At 35.4% G+C, this 17,981-nt stretch overlaps 1 protein-coding gene across 6 annotated transcripts in view; it reads left to right on the plus strand.

The window, feature by feature from the left end:
- The first annotated feature begins 11,798 nt into the window (after positions 1-11,798).
- NYAP2 (neuronal tyrosine-phosphorylated phosphoinositide-3-kinase adaptor 2) overlaps positions 11,799-17,981 on the plus strand; it is a 313,460-nt gene continuing 307,277 nt past the window's right edge. For 3 of the 6 annotated variants that reach the window (XM_032355000.1, XM_032354999.1, XM_032355002.1), the window contains exon 1: positions 12,479-13,113. The gene's annotated coding sequence lies outside the window, so the exon portion shown is untranslated. Of the gene's footprint in view, positions 12,325-12,478; positions 13,114-17,981 lie in introns of those variants that run through there. The other 3 variants (XM_032354996.1, XM_032354997.1, XM_032354998.1) reach the window with 3 other exon arrangements.

Genomic DNA, 17,981 nt, shown 5'->3' on the forward strand with positions numbered 1-17,981 from the left:
CTCATATCCGTTACATATACTTTTCAGTGAGCTGTTCACTACATGATTTCCCAGGTGCATTCACCTGAGAAATACACCTGAGCATAAAATATTATTTCCTAGATGAAGAATTACAAGTCTGGTCACATTTACTCCAGACCGTCCATCTAGGTCTTCTCTCTGGGGAAGAGAGCACTGAACTGGGAGACAAAATATTAGTTTATTTTTATTAGTTATGTTATTACTAATTTTTGGAGCTGTATTGAAGTATGATTGACAAAAATTGCATACATTTAGATTGTGAATTTTTAATGTACACAATGTAATGGTTTAATATATATATACACACAAAGTGAAATGATTACCACAACGAAGTTAATTAACACATCCATTACTTCACATATTTTTTGTTGTGGTGAGAATATTTATGATCTATTTTCAGAAAATTTCAAGCACACAATACTCTATTGTTAATTATAGTCATCTTGCTGTGCATTAGATACTCAGAACTTATTCATCTTATAACAAAGTTTATATCCTTTGACCAAAGTCTCCCTTTTCCTCCTCCATTCAGTCTCTGGCAACCACTATTATATTATACTCTGCTCTGTGATGTTGACTTTTTAAAATTCTACATGTAAGTGGGTTCATATATATATATATATATATATATATATATACACACACATACGTATGTGTATATATATAACATTGTCTTTATCTATTCATTCATTGACAGACAACTTAGGTGGTTTCCATATTTTTCTTGGTTATTCTGAATAATGCTGCAGTGAACATGGAAGCGAAGATTTATCTTTAAGATCCTTATTTCATTTCCTTTAGATGTATACCCAGAAGTGGGATTGTTGAGTCATATGGTAGATCTATTTTTAATTTATGAGGAAACTTGATATTTTCCATAATGATTGTACCAGAACATTAGATTGTACCACAGATTTATCATTGCTGGGCCTTGCACAAATCATACATTTTTCTGGCTATATGTTCTTAATTTATTAAATAAAGGTTTTGGAGAAAATGAATTTTATCTAATTTTTTATACTATATGGTTTAATTTAATATGGTTTTCTTATAATAACATCCTATAATTTTGATATGGTTGCATTTTGTTTTATAGACAAGATAGTTATAAATCTTATTTTATTATCAAGGAATAAAAACAGTTTATGGAAATGACTCATCTAAACATAAGCATGTAAGTGAAAACTTAATAGAGATCTCTGGATTATACCAGACTCTAATTTAAACTCTAAAATAAATGGACCATGCTGTTATTCCCTTCTGATTTTTAGAGTCTTTCCCCTCCCTATCTCAAAACTTCTTCATTAGCTGCTCAAGTAGAATTCATTCACAAACATTTTAAATTAATTGTTTACTTAATTAATTGTTTACTTATTAATTGTAAATGTTTGTATACTTAAAACCATTCTTGATACCCATGGGAAATATAATAGTAACAGTGATAAAGAAGGTGGAGGAGGAGGAGGAGGAGGAGGAGGAGGAGAAAAGGAAGAAGGAGAAGAAAGAAGAAGAAGGAGGAGGAGGAGGCGGACAGGAGGAGGCGGACAGGAGGAGGCGGACAGGAGGAGGCGGACAGGAGGAGGCGGACAGGAGGAGGCGGAAAGGCAAGTTAGAACTTGTTCATCGTGCTCTTTCTATATAGTCATTTTTCAATGAGTAGCATTTTTTGGGTGCCTGTTGAATATAGTCCCTGGGTTAGGGAGCATTTGGGTATCTAAGTCATCGAAAGTTTTTCACTTCTAAAATTAGCTATTTACATTTTCTTAACTCTGATGATTTTGTGTGGCTGGTCTGGTTCTCTGTAGTTCCTTCGAGTATTTTTGTTAATCTCTCTTTTTTTTTTTTTCCCAAAGATTTTATTTATTTATTTGACAGAGAGGGATCACAAGTAGGCAGAGAGGCAGGCAGAGAGAGAGGAAGGGAAGCAGGCCCCTGCTGAGCAGAGAGCCCGATGCGGGACTCGATCCCAGGACCCTGAGATCATGACCTGAGCCGAAGGCAGCAGCTTAACCCACTGAGCCTCCCAGGCGCCCATTTTTGTTAATCTCTTAAGCCTTAGATCAAATGTGATGTAAACTTGGGAAGTAATTGGTTTACTTTAATTCTTCATTTTTTTTTCTAAACCTAGTGTATTTCATTTCCCAAGGCATGGTTTTCTGTAGATTCTTTTGTTATCTGAAATTCTATTCCACATTCATTTCCCCTTGACCCAAGAATGAAGAGAAAACTAAAATGTAAAGAAATTCATAAAAATATGAAGATTTAATAACAACAAATTGATGAACTGAAATGCTCTGTGTTTCATTTCTATCATTTAGTCAGTATTGTCACCTCCTTATTTTCAAAAGCATTGGCCAAAATAATTAGAGGATTATGAGCACAAGTGTTCCTTTTGTTGTCGGAGGCCTATTTATGATGAGAAAAAAATATTAAACCAGGTGATAACCCCCAAATTAGAACGCACTTGTATGTGAACACAAATTCCTCAGAGTGGGTATTTGGGAATCTTCAGATAAAGGCAAAATTTAAGTGGAAAAACAAAGAATAGAATTGCAGAAATAATTGTGGTTCACTTGGGAAAATCATTTGGAAAAGGGACTTCTCTCAATGCTCACAGGTGACTCATGGAGACAGAATTGGAGCCACCAGTCCATGGGTGCCCTTCACGACCCTCTTTATGAAGCTTGAAACACTGTCATTCAGAGCAGAGCTTCATTCAGTGGTTAGAAATAAGCCTGAGACTAGAGGAGCCCAAGGCCATACACTGAGGTGTCCCCAAATGTGAACAACTACCTGCTACTTAACAAAATGTTTATTTATTAAGAACCATCTGTTTTCCAAGAAACTTTCCAAAAACTTGGGATGTGAGATGAAAAAGAAAATCATTCCCTCTTCTAGAATTTTTTTTACAACAGTAGAGACAAATAATAAATAAATGAGTTAATAAGTTAATATATTATTAAGATAATAACATATAATAAAAACACATGAAGGAAATAAAATAGGGCAATCAGAGTTACTGTTTTGCATTTTGCAAATGGGAAGTCATTTCATCATCACAACTCTTTTTGACGTGGGTCCTGTTACCATTTTTTTCAATGAGGAAGTTGAACTACCTGGAAGTTAAATATTCTTTGTGATATCCAATGAACTAAGACTAAAGCTGAACTGCAAACTCAAGAGAGCTCCAAAGCCAACCAGGGGGCATCTTAATAACTGAGAGAGGTTATTCTGGAAGGAGGTTAGAGGGATTACCAACAAAGGCCACGCAGGTATCTGGGAAAGGGCTTTTTAAGTTGAGTGAAGCATGCATGCAAATTGGAGCTAAGAGCAGGTTCTCTCTTCAGTGAAGTTTTCAGGAGTCAGGGAGAGTGCAGTAGGCTCTTGGTTGAGGGTGCAGAAAAAGATGGGGTGGGGAAAGATGAAGGGGATTCCTGAGATCACCAGGCAACTGTTTCGCAATTGCACCCAGGGCCTGCTGATATTTCTCAGATCCCTGTGGATATTTCATTGTCTTACTTCACCACTCTACCAACTTTGTTTTACTCCTGGATTGCATTTGAAATATGTGACTTTATTCTTCCTAACTTCCAAGGTAATGAGCTAAAATAAAATTTTAAAAAAATTTTAAAAGAATATGAATGAAAATAAAGTGCTATATACCAGAAAGAGAACTGCCTAGTCCTGAACAGCCAAAGAAGCAGCTACCTTTTCTTGGCTACTCTGTTTAACATTCTGCCTTCAATTTCCTGATCTGTTTAATGAAGGGATTACACTGGTTTGTGAACAAGGTTCTATTTCAGTATTTAAATTTGACCTCGGAAAAATGACCAGCCACCCAGAGAGTGAACTACAGCACAATTAAGTCAAAACTTTATCCCCAGCACCTTAAATTTAATTCATAGTTCGTCTAGAGTTAGAAGATCAAATGTTGAGGAATGAGAACATTGAATTTATCATTCTCATGGATTATTATGTTTTGAAGGGATGTAGGTACATCTTGCCTTACTTTAGTGATCAATTTCCCTGTTCTCCTTTATCTGCCTTAAAATTCCCTCAAAGAACTTTATTTGGATTAACTAAATGAGGTGAAGAAATAGGCTTGGAGGAGAATATATTGTAGGCTACAGCTTTCATTTGTTTCTTCTACTGTTCTCGCTAATTACTGATGGGTATTTTCAAATACTTATTAACTCTGTGTGAGCTTAAATAAGACTACCATGTCTCCATTCAGGAAATACTGTAGCATTTTAAGTGGCAGAAGCTGAAAAAGAGGGCAAGGCTTGTCTCAGTGTCAACTAAAGCAGTCACAGATAACCAACTGGCCCCCAATCCTGAAGGACACAATCTTCTTAACCCTGTTTTAAATATTTTCATTAGACAGGTTGTTTCCACCTGCAATTCCTTCTTGCTTTATAATATAACCCTTCCCTAAATCCTATTGGCCAATACACTACTCATACCTACTTTTGAATTTTTATCTCCTGGTTGCAGATATTGCCCACTTGGTAATGCATTGGCCACATTTCCATTTCACAAATCCTCCTGACCCAGGCTTCTCATTTTAAAAATAAATGGAAACTCACAGATTCCAAAGGCTTCTCTTTCAGGGGGAATTTTGTGAAGATAGAATTTTACATTTTCCTCAAAATTACCATATAAAATTATTATATAAATAGCATATGCTTATTCGAGAAAACTAAGCAACACATATATCTACTTTCTAAAGAGTAAAAAAAAAATCATTATCTAGATATGAACACAATAATGCTATTTTTTCTGTACTAGAAATTTCCCTCTGAATATAATAATTGTGTAGCCTTAGATAAATCCTTTCAACTCTGCCTCAATATTCTAATTTAAAATGAGGAATATTTTCTTGTTCTTAAGATTGGTGTGGTGATTGAATGGTTGAATTAATTTAAGTTGAGCACATAATAAACATCATGTATGTGTTTACTGTTACTGTTGTTATTATATTATGTTTATGCATGAGTATTATTATATGTGTTCATGTATCATGGTATATTATGTTATTTTCTATGCAGTATAACTATTTAATAAGTTTTAGTTCGGAATGTCCTATACCTGACCACTTCTTTATTTGCTGGGACCCAGAGATGAGGCACATTGAAGGTACTTTCTCATAAGGCTTGTATCTTTGTAAGAAAAAACTGGCAAAATAAAAACAGTAGCAAAAATATATCCAATATATGCATGTATGTATACATGTATGCATAAAAAAGATAATATCAAATGGAGACAAGTATTTGCAGAGAAAGTGGTCTGATTGACGGGATGATGAGTGACTGGTTGGTTTTCTTTTCTAGATTGGGGATCAGGAAAAAAAAAAAAAAAAGGGAAGTCTGGGGCATTCCAATGTTCAGAACCTAGCAGAGGAGGACCAGCAAAGGAGTCAAGGGAGAATTCCCCCAAATAAGAGGGAAAATAGAAGAATATAGTGTCATGGAAGATAAGAAAATAATTCTGCAAGTGGGATGGTGAAGAGAATGGCCACTGGATTTGAAAACATGAGTGAACTGGTTTCAGGCGTAGTATTGGTTATCTTTCCAAGCACTGTATACTATATTGTGATTACAACTAAGGGTAGCTAGAATTTGTTGGTGCACACTAAATCCTAGACACAGGTTTTTATTTTACACAGACTTTTACATGGACTACTTGACTCTTCACAATAAATTTGTGACTTACACTAATATTATTGTCACTTCAGAACAATACACTGAGGTAGAGAAAAGTTACATAACTTGCCCATTGCCATGCAGTTAAGATGTAGGGTAAGCAATATACCAACCTGACAATTCCTGCCCAGAAACAGTGCCATTGCCCTCCTTACAGTACTCATTCACATCAATGAGTATAGATCTATATCATAATTGTAATACTTGCCTAATAATTTATTTTTCAATTTCCTATTGTTGAATATGCAGGGAATTTTCAAATTTCTGTTATTACTAACTGTAAGTGGCCTCAGACATACAGTTTTGTATGCTTATCATGTCCCTAAAGTAGAATTATTACTTCAAAGACTGTGTGCTCATTAAAAAAAAATTAAAACACTATCAGATTTCCCTTCATTTGGTTGCATACATCTATAGAACTATCGATTTCTCCACATACTTGCCAGCATGAGAAATTTTTTTAAAAAATGAACTATTTGTGAATTAATTTACATTTTATTACTACTGGGGTTGAACTTTTAAAAAAAATATTTATCTTTTCAAATTCTTATTTTATGAATATCTCACTCCTATCTTTTGTCCTTTTTTAGTACTATGGTGTTTCGTTCTTGCTCATTTATAAGAATTTTTCTTTTTGTTAATAACACAGGACTATATAAATACTTAGCTCTCATATATGTTGCAAATAATTTCACACTTTTATGTTTAAGTAACTTTATCATCTTTTCCCATTTAAATATTTTACGCTTTATGTATTCAATTTTCTTGTGTCTCACTTAGTTGGTTTCAGCTTTTGTTGTTATCTTCTTTAGATGGCCATCTCTACCCCAAATCATATTAAAGTTTCTTTCAGTAGATTTCTTTTCATGCACGAGTATTTCAAAGAAAGGTTTGGAGCTGCGTTGTCCAATAAGACAGTACTATCTATATGTAAATTTTAAATTAGAATTAATTAAAATAAATTAAAATGTAAAATTTACTTCCTTATTTTCACTGACCACAATTCAAGTGCTCAACAGCCATGTGTGTCAAGTGACTATCATTTTCAACAGTGAAGATATTGACCATTACCATCACCACATGAGTTGTCATTGGATAGTGTTTCTTGAATGTTACTACAAACACCACTTGCTGAGGCATGTGCTAAAATGCAGTTCCTTACTCAGATGGTCTGAGGGGACACTGAGCTTCCCATACTAAACAAGACCCCAGATGATGCTGATGCTGAAGCTTCTTGGACCACACTTTGAGTAGCAAACCTCTAGATTTATTTTTATGTAAGGAATTGTAAAAATCCTGTATGTGTATTTGTGTATATTTCAGTTCGCTTGTATTACTTATTGATATGCAATAGCATATCTGTCACGTGTTAAATACCCATATAGGTTCTTCCTGGACTGAATTCTTCTATTGATTCACAGTCAACTGTCCTATGCTACTGGAAAATCACTACAGCTTTGCAACATGCTTTAGTATTTAGTCAAGACAATATCTATCAATAGCTTTTCAAGTTCTACCAAAAGTCAGATTTTATGTAAATCAAAAATATGTTCACCTTGAAGCCAACTTAGTAAGAAGGAATCATTTCCAAAATTGATTCTTTCTATTCCAGAAGAAGGCTTTTTTTTTTTTTTTTAAATTTTCTCCTATCTTATTTTATGTCTCTGCTATGGACTGAATGTTTGTCTCCCCCAACATACAATGTTTGTATATTGAAATTCTACCCCCAATGTGATGATAATTGGAGGTGGGGTCTTTGGGAAGTACTTAGATTTTGATGTAGTCAGGAATGTCTTAATCACCATGATGAGAGTAGGATCTTTCAAGAAGAGGTAAAGAGACCAGAGCTTCCTCTCTCGATCCTGTAAGGACTCAGCAAGAAGGCTGAAAACCAAGAGAGGAACTTCACTAGAAACTGAATCCACCAGCACCTTGATTTTGGACTTTCCAGGCTCTGAAACTGTGAAAAATAACTGTCTGTTTTTTAAGCCACCTAGTTCATGGTATTTTGTTATGGTAGTGTGAGCTCCAAGACAGTGTCTCTGGGAAAAAAAAAAAAAAATTGTATTATTTTCTCTAAACATGATCTCAAATTTTGTGTATTCAGTTGATCTTCCTGTGGCATTCTGATCATTTCTAGTCAGTATAAAACTGATTGTTTTGGATTTTTCAGGTGGAAAATATGAGGTCCTTTTGGAAAGTTTTTTTCCCCCTTCAAATGTTTGAGTTTGAAGGAGCATTTTTAATCTTGATTTAGAATTTCATTTTTTAAAATATATGAGTCTTTTTGAGAGCCTGGGTGGCTCAGTGAGTTAAGCCTCTGCCTTTGGCACAGGTCATGATCTCAGGGTCCTGGGATCGAGCTCCACATCAGGTTATCTGCTCATCAGGGAGCCTGCTTTCCCCCCCATCTCTGCCTGTCTCTACGCCTACTTGTGATCTCTCTCTCTCTTTCTCTCTATCAAATAAATAAATAAGTAAATAAAATCTTTAAAAAATATATATGAGGCTTTTTGAATTTTCTACTTGGCCAGGCCATGTCATTAACTGAGATCTGGAGTCATGCATTCTTTCAACAAATCCCTGCCACTGGCAGGGTGCAAACTATATGCTGGGGCCCTGGGAATAGAGAGAAAAGATCCTACTTTTTCAGGAGTCTTCACACTTGGAGGATGAAATAGGTGTGCTAGGAAGAGAATGAAAAAGCTCTCAAGAATTTATCCTTTAAAAAAAAAAAAAGAATTTATCCTTTACTGGTAGCAGAGTTACTGATGGGGTAGTTCATAATACAGAGAATACATATCCAGGCTTGACAGTGGTAACTCAGGACAGACAACCAGGGTAAAGTATCCCTGATTATAAACTCGAGTAGACATCATCCATTCAAAGAAGGGAGATTTGTTGAAGTGCTAGTATCTTGTTTGCTAGAACACACGATTGTTTTTTAACAATATTTTTATTACTTTTGAGTATAGAGACAAATATAATTTTATTATAAATGTAAACTTTTCTGAAACATTCATGAGGAAATATCTGCTGGACAAAAGAAAAGAGGGATCAATTCTTATGTTTGGGTTGATTCATATGTTTCCTGTCTTGAAATATTCCATTTATTGCCAGTTTGCTCTCCTGACAGTAAAAATTTAGCTTTCGTGTATATTATCAGACTATAAACCTCCCCCTCCCCCCAGTTTCTCTGTATTCTGGATCCTGGAGCACTGTATCATTATCCATTGCTTGACAGTCCTTAAGTCATGCACAACTGTCAACATCTACATTGTTGTATAGGCAAAAATCATGAGGAACATATGGTTCCCATTCTACCAAGACTTTGATTTCATGCTGTTACCAGAATGCTTAGAAATCCTGATTGGATGGGAAGATTAGCTTTTTCCCTAGTGGAATAATTTCATTATAACAGAGGTGTCATCTCCCTAAGCTAAAAGTGGAAAGAATAATAGAAAGATTACAGATCATGAAAAAAAAAAAAAAAACAGAAAGGCTTTATTATAAATTATGACATGACTTCAGAGAGTACATCTTGATATATTTGAATAAACCCCTTAAGTTTAGGTAACTAGATTACTTTGTTTCAATTCTCATTTTCTCCTTTGCATCACTTTTATACAGAGAAAGCACTCCTCGCCATCTGGCTGATTTATAGGCTAAGAAGAACTTTCAAGGCTTCAGCGCCCCTTGTCTATCTGAGTTCATGGAAGGGACCTACTTAACCCCAAGAACATCAACTCTGTTAGTATAGCACAACAGAAAGCCCAACTTTATCTTGACTTCAGAACTTTGAAAGAGATAAGTCATGACGTATTTCAATGACTGGTTTCTATGACATCAGAAACACCTGTGTATTTTATAAAGATGTTCAAGAAATAAACCAAACATATAGTTATAATCTGAGCTTGGCTGGTATCTATATTCCTTTATTCTTAATATAAAAAAATTCAACTTTAATTTTGCACTTTGAACTTTTTCTCTGAATATTAATGAAATTATTAGAGATGAATTCTACATTTGGTTCTAAGTTTATTTGAAAGTACGGGACTTCTTCTGTTTCATTCAGTGAGACCTAAAGAACTAGTTCTGAGGACCTTCTAGACACTAATCCCCAAAGGTGCCATAAGCTTCTAGACACTAATATATCTGCAGAGAAGACATTGTCTAATCAGTGTATACTGTGGTCTGGAATAAGAAGGGCATGGGGTTGAAAAGATAAGGTTGATACAATGTGATGGCTCCCAAACTCTATTCTGTGAAAAGAAGAGAAAAAAGTAAGGAATAAAAAAAGAAAGAAACATAATAATCATAAATTTTCCTGAAGCTGAAAATATGAAATGTAAAGAACTACATGTTATGCTTTCCCTCTTCTCCTTTTTACTCGAGATTTTGGTTGGGGGGGGGAGGATAATGGTGTTTTTGTCTTTGTGCGTGTTTTGTTTTTGTTTTGTTTTGTTTTATCTCAATCGTTAACAACCTCACTTTGTTTGAAATTATCCTAATGCATATGAAGGTGACTGAGAACCACTGTGTTTTCAAGGGTGATGAGAGCACAGCAGCCCAGTGACCTCTCATCCTTATCCCAATGAGCCGATGAGTGAGTCCTGAAGCAAGTTAGTATGCTTCTCTGGATATTAATTTTCTCCTATGTAGAAATGGACTTTATAGTATTGTTTATTCACGTTCTCTATAGTTAAAACATGTAGTTCCCCCACACCTGATAGAGTTATCAGTCATGATTAAATTATTTCCACTTTCTAAAGTATCTGTCACAGCATATCTTTAGGAGAAATTTTTCCTGGTTTTGGTCACATACTGAAAGATAACTCCTATGAGAACACTTGGCCACCAAAAATAACCTCTTGATGACAGTGTGGTGACTGTTACTAGTTTCTAAGTGGTACTTGAAGCACCTTTTCCCCCCACACTCTTTGAGAAAGTGGGGGCAGAACTGTAAAGAGAGGGAAAGAGAGAGATGTGGCCTCTTCTCTTTCCTAATTAAATTCCCCTTCCTTCTTTCTTCTCTCTGATCTTCCAGTGTATGAAACAGATGTTCCATTCTATCCAAAAAGTAGAAATAAGTGATATATGTGGTTTGTTTTAGGAATGCACATTTGGATATATGAAAACTGAAACTCTTATAGCAATGCACAATGTTAATTTTATTTCTCCCCAGATATTCCAAATTAAAAAAAAATTGCAAGACTGTAGTACAGTTTCAGATAGCATTAAGAATCAGGAAGATAAACTTAAGTTTATTATTTTTAGGGTCTGTTGGTGCATGAAAAATTACATTCAGATATCATATTTTTCTAAGAAATTAGTTATGAATTTAGACTTTGGGGACAATCCTTGGGAAAAATCAGTTTGTAAGTGAAAGTAACTAACAAAAAGAGTTACTGGGAAAAAAATGTAGTGAAAAAAATCTACTGGTCACTATTGGATAAAATAATAAAGTCATTCCCCCACCAAAAGCTTGTTTCCTCCCTTATTTGAGTCCCATTTAAGCAGAAACTCCTTTTTATTGTTACAATTGCCATAATACCAACTTACACAATAAAACATCCATATTATACTTCACTATACTTCTTACTCTGAGGAAAAATAGGTCAGATAAAAACTTAGAGCTTATGCGTGTATGTATAGAAACACATATTTTTGCATACATATATACATATATTCATATAAGTTATATTATATAACATGGCATATACGCATATATTCAGCAGGCTTTTAAGAATGGAATGAGGAGAGTCCTCAGTAAATGTAGGAAATAGGATGACTTTAAATAATTTCAACAGTGTGTCTATAGGAGTCAGTGAGACACACACCAGAGTTAATCCACATCTTATTTTTATTAAAAAAAAAAATAGCTCGCTCTCCGCCTGCAATCTTTATTCAACATACGTGTGTGCCGTGCATGTTGTTTCTAAGTGGGTTAGTTTTGTTCTCATGCCATGGGAGCAGGTGGCATGAAGCTGTTTTGATGAGGTTAAAAGGCTCCTCCCCTCTTTCCCCAAGCAGCAGCCCGAAGTACGTCAGCAGTAATTGTGTGCCTGGCTCAGCTATGCAGGGAGGGTGGAGGCAAAATTGATATCAAATAAGGGTATCAAACTGAGATCCCGATGTTCCATTTAAGTTGTTGCTCATTTTCATTAGCCATGCCAGGGGTGAAAAGCTTATCACTGAAACACCCTCTGTAGTAGGAACATTTATTTTGGATGGATTTCTATTTTTCTTCTCCATAAAGATTGAATTTGTGTTGTAGTGGATATCAATGAAGGGGTTTCTTTATCCTCTTTTTGTTTTATTATTTACTAATCAGGCTTCAGTTCAGACAGATAAAAGAGAGAGATTCTGTTGCCTTAGATGTGAGGACTTTAATGAGGATGGGAGGCCCCAGGGAGGCGAAATCCGAAGTAGAACGATGCTGCTTTCGGGTTTCTTGTCATTTCTTCAGTTCCTTCTCCTCCCGTTTCCAATGGGCCTAGTGAGCAGGAACTATCCAAGGTGCTAGAATGCTGGCAGCTTTGCCGTTCAATGCAGACGGATTGCAGAAACAGAGAAGAAAGATTACTGCTTATTTCAGAAGGTAGGTTCTTTGTTTCAGAATCCCTGATTAATCAGCAGCAGCATCAACAGACTAAGGCAGCTGGAGAGGAGAGAGAGAAGCAGGAAGGGAGGGAGTCAGGGGCAGGGAGGGAGGGAGGGAGGGGAAAGAGAGAGAATGGGAGAGAGAGCTGGTTGTCACGGGGGAGGGACGATGCCACAAGCTAGGCTGCTCCAAACCTTCTGTATGTAAGTGGCAATGAGAAAGAGCATCTTTTTGGCTGAAAGGAGACATTTAGAGAGGATGCTTCTGATTTTTTGTTTTCATTTATTTTTGTCTTCACAGAATATAATCAAATGAGGCACCTTAGCCAGCCTGGGTGATTGCTTCGAGTCTTGTAATCATCTGTGTAGCAAAGTGGGTAAAATCATTCAATTTCTTTCCTGCTGGACCTGGAAGGAGAGGGGCTGTGTATTCATCCCCACCCATTAGCTATGCCCTCTTTTCTCTGAATGTCGATTTAAGGAAGCAAGCACCTGTCTTCTGCCACCGTATCTTCCTAGCAAACTTTAAAGGCCATTTTATCTGATAGGAAGAACATCAAGAATGCTCTGATCTCTAGTGATGAAGAATCTGGGAATGGACACTTTTCCCATCCAGATACAATGCACTTTAATTGAAGAAAAACTGAGCTGAACTACAAGTCTGTTTCTTATGGTGCTGGATTACTCCTACAGAACTGCCCTGAGATCAACCGCGAGAGAGGGCTCTGACAGACACAAGTCACCTTCTGATTATTGCACTTAGCTCTCCCTGGAGACTTAAATTTTGGTATGTATCTCATTTTTCAGATTCTCTAAGCATGCTAATTGAATCCAGCACTAAATATACCAAGCAATCTAGCTATGAAATGGAATGAATTTTATCTGGGGATACTTAATGCTGAAGTTTGCATGTCTTATTAGGTGGAACAGAAATAAAGCCACAGCGAAGGCATCCAAGGCTTTAATAAGCCTCAGGCTATTTTGTACCCTCTTACTCACTTAGTTACATTATCACAGAAATGGTTAAACTAAATTTTCATTGGTAAAATAAGCCATGTGAAATTATTAAATGCATTGAAAATATTTTCCAGGTTGTTAATTGGTATTCACGTTGTGCATGCTAGCTATTTATCTGCTATTCCATACCATAAATATTTTACAACAGTCTCTCAGCACATTTGTGTCAGTCTAATCTTGCATTTTAAACAAACAAACAAACAAACAAACAAACAAAAACCCAACTATCAGACATACACCAAAGCTTCTTCCTAACTGAGTAGACATAAACCTCTTTGAGAAACATGTATTTTAATATCACTCTATATCAGGAAGGTTTCCTTAGTCTCATCACAACAAATATTTTCTGTAGAACTTTAAGAAGACTTGTTTCACTTGGGACACACACTTATTTTGTTGGGTGTCTCCATTTTAATTTTTCCGAGAACCAGAAATATTTTAAATACAAGAAATTTGTCTTCCCTAGCTGGAAGAACTATTACATGAAATAATGTTTTCCTTCTTATTAGTAAATTCTAAAGTTGTTTTGGTACCATAGGACTATATCTTTTTTTTTAAAACATAGCCCCCAAAAAGGGAATCCAGTGTAAGAAGTTACACAGTGTAGTCTTAGTCATTTTAACATGCAAAAATTTATAACCAAGTAGTATGAAAGAATTACTTTAGAGCAAGAGTGAAAATTAACTCCTGTCTTAATTCTTCACATGTTAAACAATGTTCCAAGTTCTTTTCTATATTGTCAATTGGTAAACAGATTAACATGAGAATACATGAGCCAGAAATACCAAAATTATTTTACTTCTCTGTGGAAATTGCAACATATGTTTGCCAACTCAGCAAAGAAGGGGACTCTGAAGGACATTGACAGTTTAGGAAATCAGTGAAAACTGACCTGAAAGAAAATACCATAACTTCACAAGGAACTATTGAGAAGCCCAAGGACTTGAGGCATTTGCAAAGTTTAGAAAGAGAAGTGCAAAAATCCTAAAGAAAAGAAGGCTGCCTATTGTTACAAAAAAAAAAAAAAAAAAAAAGTCATACCCTCTCAATTCAATTAGATGGTTTCCATTGCAGCTCCAGTCAGCAATTTATCATACTGACTATATCTACTTTGCAAATACTGCCTTGTAAGCGTCTGGAAACATTTGGCCAAAGGCTCAGAAAAGTACCTCAGCCATTGACATTTTTTATGAGTCCTTAATATTACTGGAAATGTGCTATCTCTTTAGAACACAGACAAATAGCACCATGACAACCTGGGAGTTGGGGGCCAGTGTCCGATTTATGATGCTACTCCATTAACATAATCTATGCCTATTTTACTCGTTTTGGGAAGGGAGAGAGTCGAGAAAAACTCAACAAAGTAATCTGCTTTCTGAGAAAAAAGCAATCAGTGTCTTTGTAGTCACTTGAACAAGCTCTCGTGGTTTTAACTCTAACATTTCCCATTTTGGGCAGAACAGCTGCATTTTGATGAAAGTGAGAATAAGAAAATGAGTGTGACCATTTGTGGGGTTGAGCGTAGGATTTTAAGCATAATCAAAGTGAAATGATTATTTATTTTTGACACATTATCAGAAGAAACAATTGTGATGGGGTTTGCACAGGTTACGAATTATAACCAGGCAATCTTGTGTTGATTTGATCCTATGTGAAGTCAGCAAATTTTAGAAATTAATTTGCATACATATTTTACATATGCATATGAAGCCTGATTATTTAAATACTTATATTTTGTCACAATGTGTTTTCAAATTGGTCTGAGTACATGCAGAAAATGGAAGAGATCTTTTTCCTCCTCTTGAACAACAACAGCAAAATAGTTCAAATTTCCTTGGGAAACTTACCTGAATAAGTTGATCCTGCTGGACAAAATAGAATTCTCTAACTTGGGGGAGATGCAATGACTGGAGTAGGAGGGAAAATCAAATTTTAATAGCTCCAATTCTAATAACTTCCTCACAGCGTTGAGACAGGTGTGGTGTGAAAAACCTCAGAAATAACTAAAGAAAGGAGCCTGGAACAGCTTTCCTTGTGCAAATGAAATGAAATACATAAATGTGAAATGAAGGTAAAATGCCTAATCTATCTACCAGAAAATTTATTCCCTTATATGTATTTTTTCAGTCAAAAAAAAAAAACCCACAATTATAATAATAACAAAAGATAAACATTACATTATTCTAGCTATAACATTATCTTATAGGGTTAACTGTTACCTAAAATGTAAGCTTCTTAACTTCAAGAACTGGAGAACAGTTCTATCCCAAACAGCTGCTTTTTCTTCCTCTATCAGTCAGTAGATATGGCCAATATATGGATTAAAGGAGTTTTCACAACTTTAAATCTTAGAAAACCAAAGTTTTAGATGGAAAACAGTTCTATCTCAGGAATTCTGAATAAACAGTTTAAGAAGAGAAAGAACAGGCCCACACAAGGGCCAGTGGGCTAATTCATTCAGATGATACTAACAGAGTAGAACCCCACTTTTGGTAAATGGTGGCCAATGATCCATCAGAAAGCTCTGCCTGGTAAGTAAGTGAACACACCCACTTGAGCCAGTCCTTGTAGAACCAGAGTGACCGATGTCTCAGCACATGAAGTTACACTAAAGAAGGAATTTGTTCGGGGATTTTAAGAAAAGAGAAATACTTTAGCATGTATAATAAGATGGCATGCTTAATTTTTATCTGACCCTTCAACAACAGCCTGTAATTAATTAAATACCTTCTATACCATGGGAACCCAATCTTAACACCAGTCAGTGTAGTGTCACATTAAATATCTTCTGGTAAACTGAGGCTACAAAAAATTGATTCCTTAATTTACAAGGTAAATCTACATAAATACATGTTCTTAAAGTTTTTGGAAACACTTAATTCTCAAAAATGTGCTCTATTTTTTTTTTTCACTTTAACGTTGAAAGTCATGTAGTGTCTCAGCTTCTTGGGTTCCTTGGATGCAAGTAATGGTGACAGAAAGAAAAAAAAGAAGTGGGTTTTTATGTTTCTATGGATTCCATTTGGATACCTTTGTATGTGTAATATATAGTTTTATTTCAGTGGAAACATTGTAAAGAAGTGTAATGCTATTTTCAGCTCTAGGCTCAGCATGGATAAGGTACAGTGATGGTTTTACACAAAAGAAAATAAAGACATAGTTAATTCAATACAAGGTGAAATGCTTGTATTTTAAATATGGACCAGAATCTCACCAGTTTAAATTGGTGCATCTTAGCTGAATAGAGTGAAATTTTAGGAAAGATCACAATATTATATAAAATAGTCTTTGTGAAGGGTGTGGTCTACAGGGAATAAGTTACAAGAGTGAAAGAATAAAATAAAGATGAACAATTAACTATCCAGTTGTGTTTAAGTCAACATCTGTAGCTTTTATTAGAATGGCAATGATTTTAAATACAGTAATCCAAAAATCAAACAAAAGGAGGGTTTTATGAATGCACAATACAGCAGTAGAAGAAAGACATAAAGTGAAGATGTGAAGCTGTCTGATTTGTATGGGGATTCTGATTTCAGGTCATTTTAAGTGCTTTCCCAGGACAGTCCTAACACAGATTTTCAATATTAGCCACAACTTCCAAGAGAAAGAAAACACATACAAATCTTACACTCTTTGAGTCCATCTCATACATTCTTATTAAAACCTATCTACCTTGTAAATGAAGACCAAATATGTCAGTTTTCAACTAATGCTCTAGGGGGGGCTAAAATGTCTAAATTGTTAGGAGCAAAAATGGCTGTAGACATATACTAATTCAAATAAAGGGGATAACTAGAAAAATGCAAAACCAAAAGCTCCCTTCAACCTTGGTCACTTTGTTGTCACAAATGTACCATGCAGTCATTTGAGGTCTAATAAGAATCTCTTTCTTATCACAGTAGGGCTACATATGCTACCTAAAGGAGAAGGGTTCTTTTGCTTTTTAACTGTGGTCTCCCTAAGATGCCAACATTAGGAATTAGGTGCTCAAGACAAGCCTTTACAAAATACTTGCATACAGGATTGTCGTTCAGGGGCCAGAAATGAATTTGATTTAATACCCAGCAGTCAAAATGAAGCCAAGTTTTTAGTGGTATAGAGCATACCTTATTCAGTATCTATCTTAGCCATAACTATAAATTTCTGAAAGACAAACAGATTTATGATCATACCTGACTGTGGGTTCTCACTACACAGAAATTGTAGCAGGTGTAATAAGACAGACACTTCACATCAAGTTCACTTTTCTTTAGTGAGGCCTAACCTTCCTTTAGTGAGGAGTGAAAGAATGAATCCCTTCATTCAGAGTTCAGGTGACTGAGAAACATCCTTTGGCTTGGAAGGGTGGAGACAGAGTGCTTGAGCTTCATGTTTCTTCTGTGCCAATTCCCTTATTTCCTAGGTGTAGAAAATGGGACAGAATGGATAAGCCATCTGTTTGCACGCATTTCGGTAGAGGCAAGTCTATGAATGCCTTCCATGACTCCATTTGCACATCTGTGACTAAGAACATTGAACTGCACTGAACATTCTATTCACTTATGTTCCAAAGTTAAAAAAAAAAAAATTGTTTATCAAGGAATCAAGGAGGGATTACTAAACATCATCTTGGTCATGGTTAAGAATTGTAAAAACTAT

The sequence above is a fragment of the Mustela erminea genome, chromosome 8 (assembly GCF_009829155.1).
Source record: "Mustela erminea isolate mMusErm1 chromosome 8, mMusErm1.Pri, whole genome shotgun sequence".
Taxonomy (NCBI): domain Eukaryota; kingdom Metazoa; phylum Chordata; class Mammalia; order Carnivora; family Mustelidae; genus Mustela; species Mustela erminea.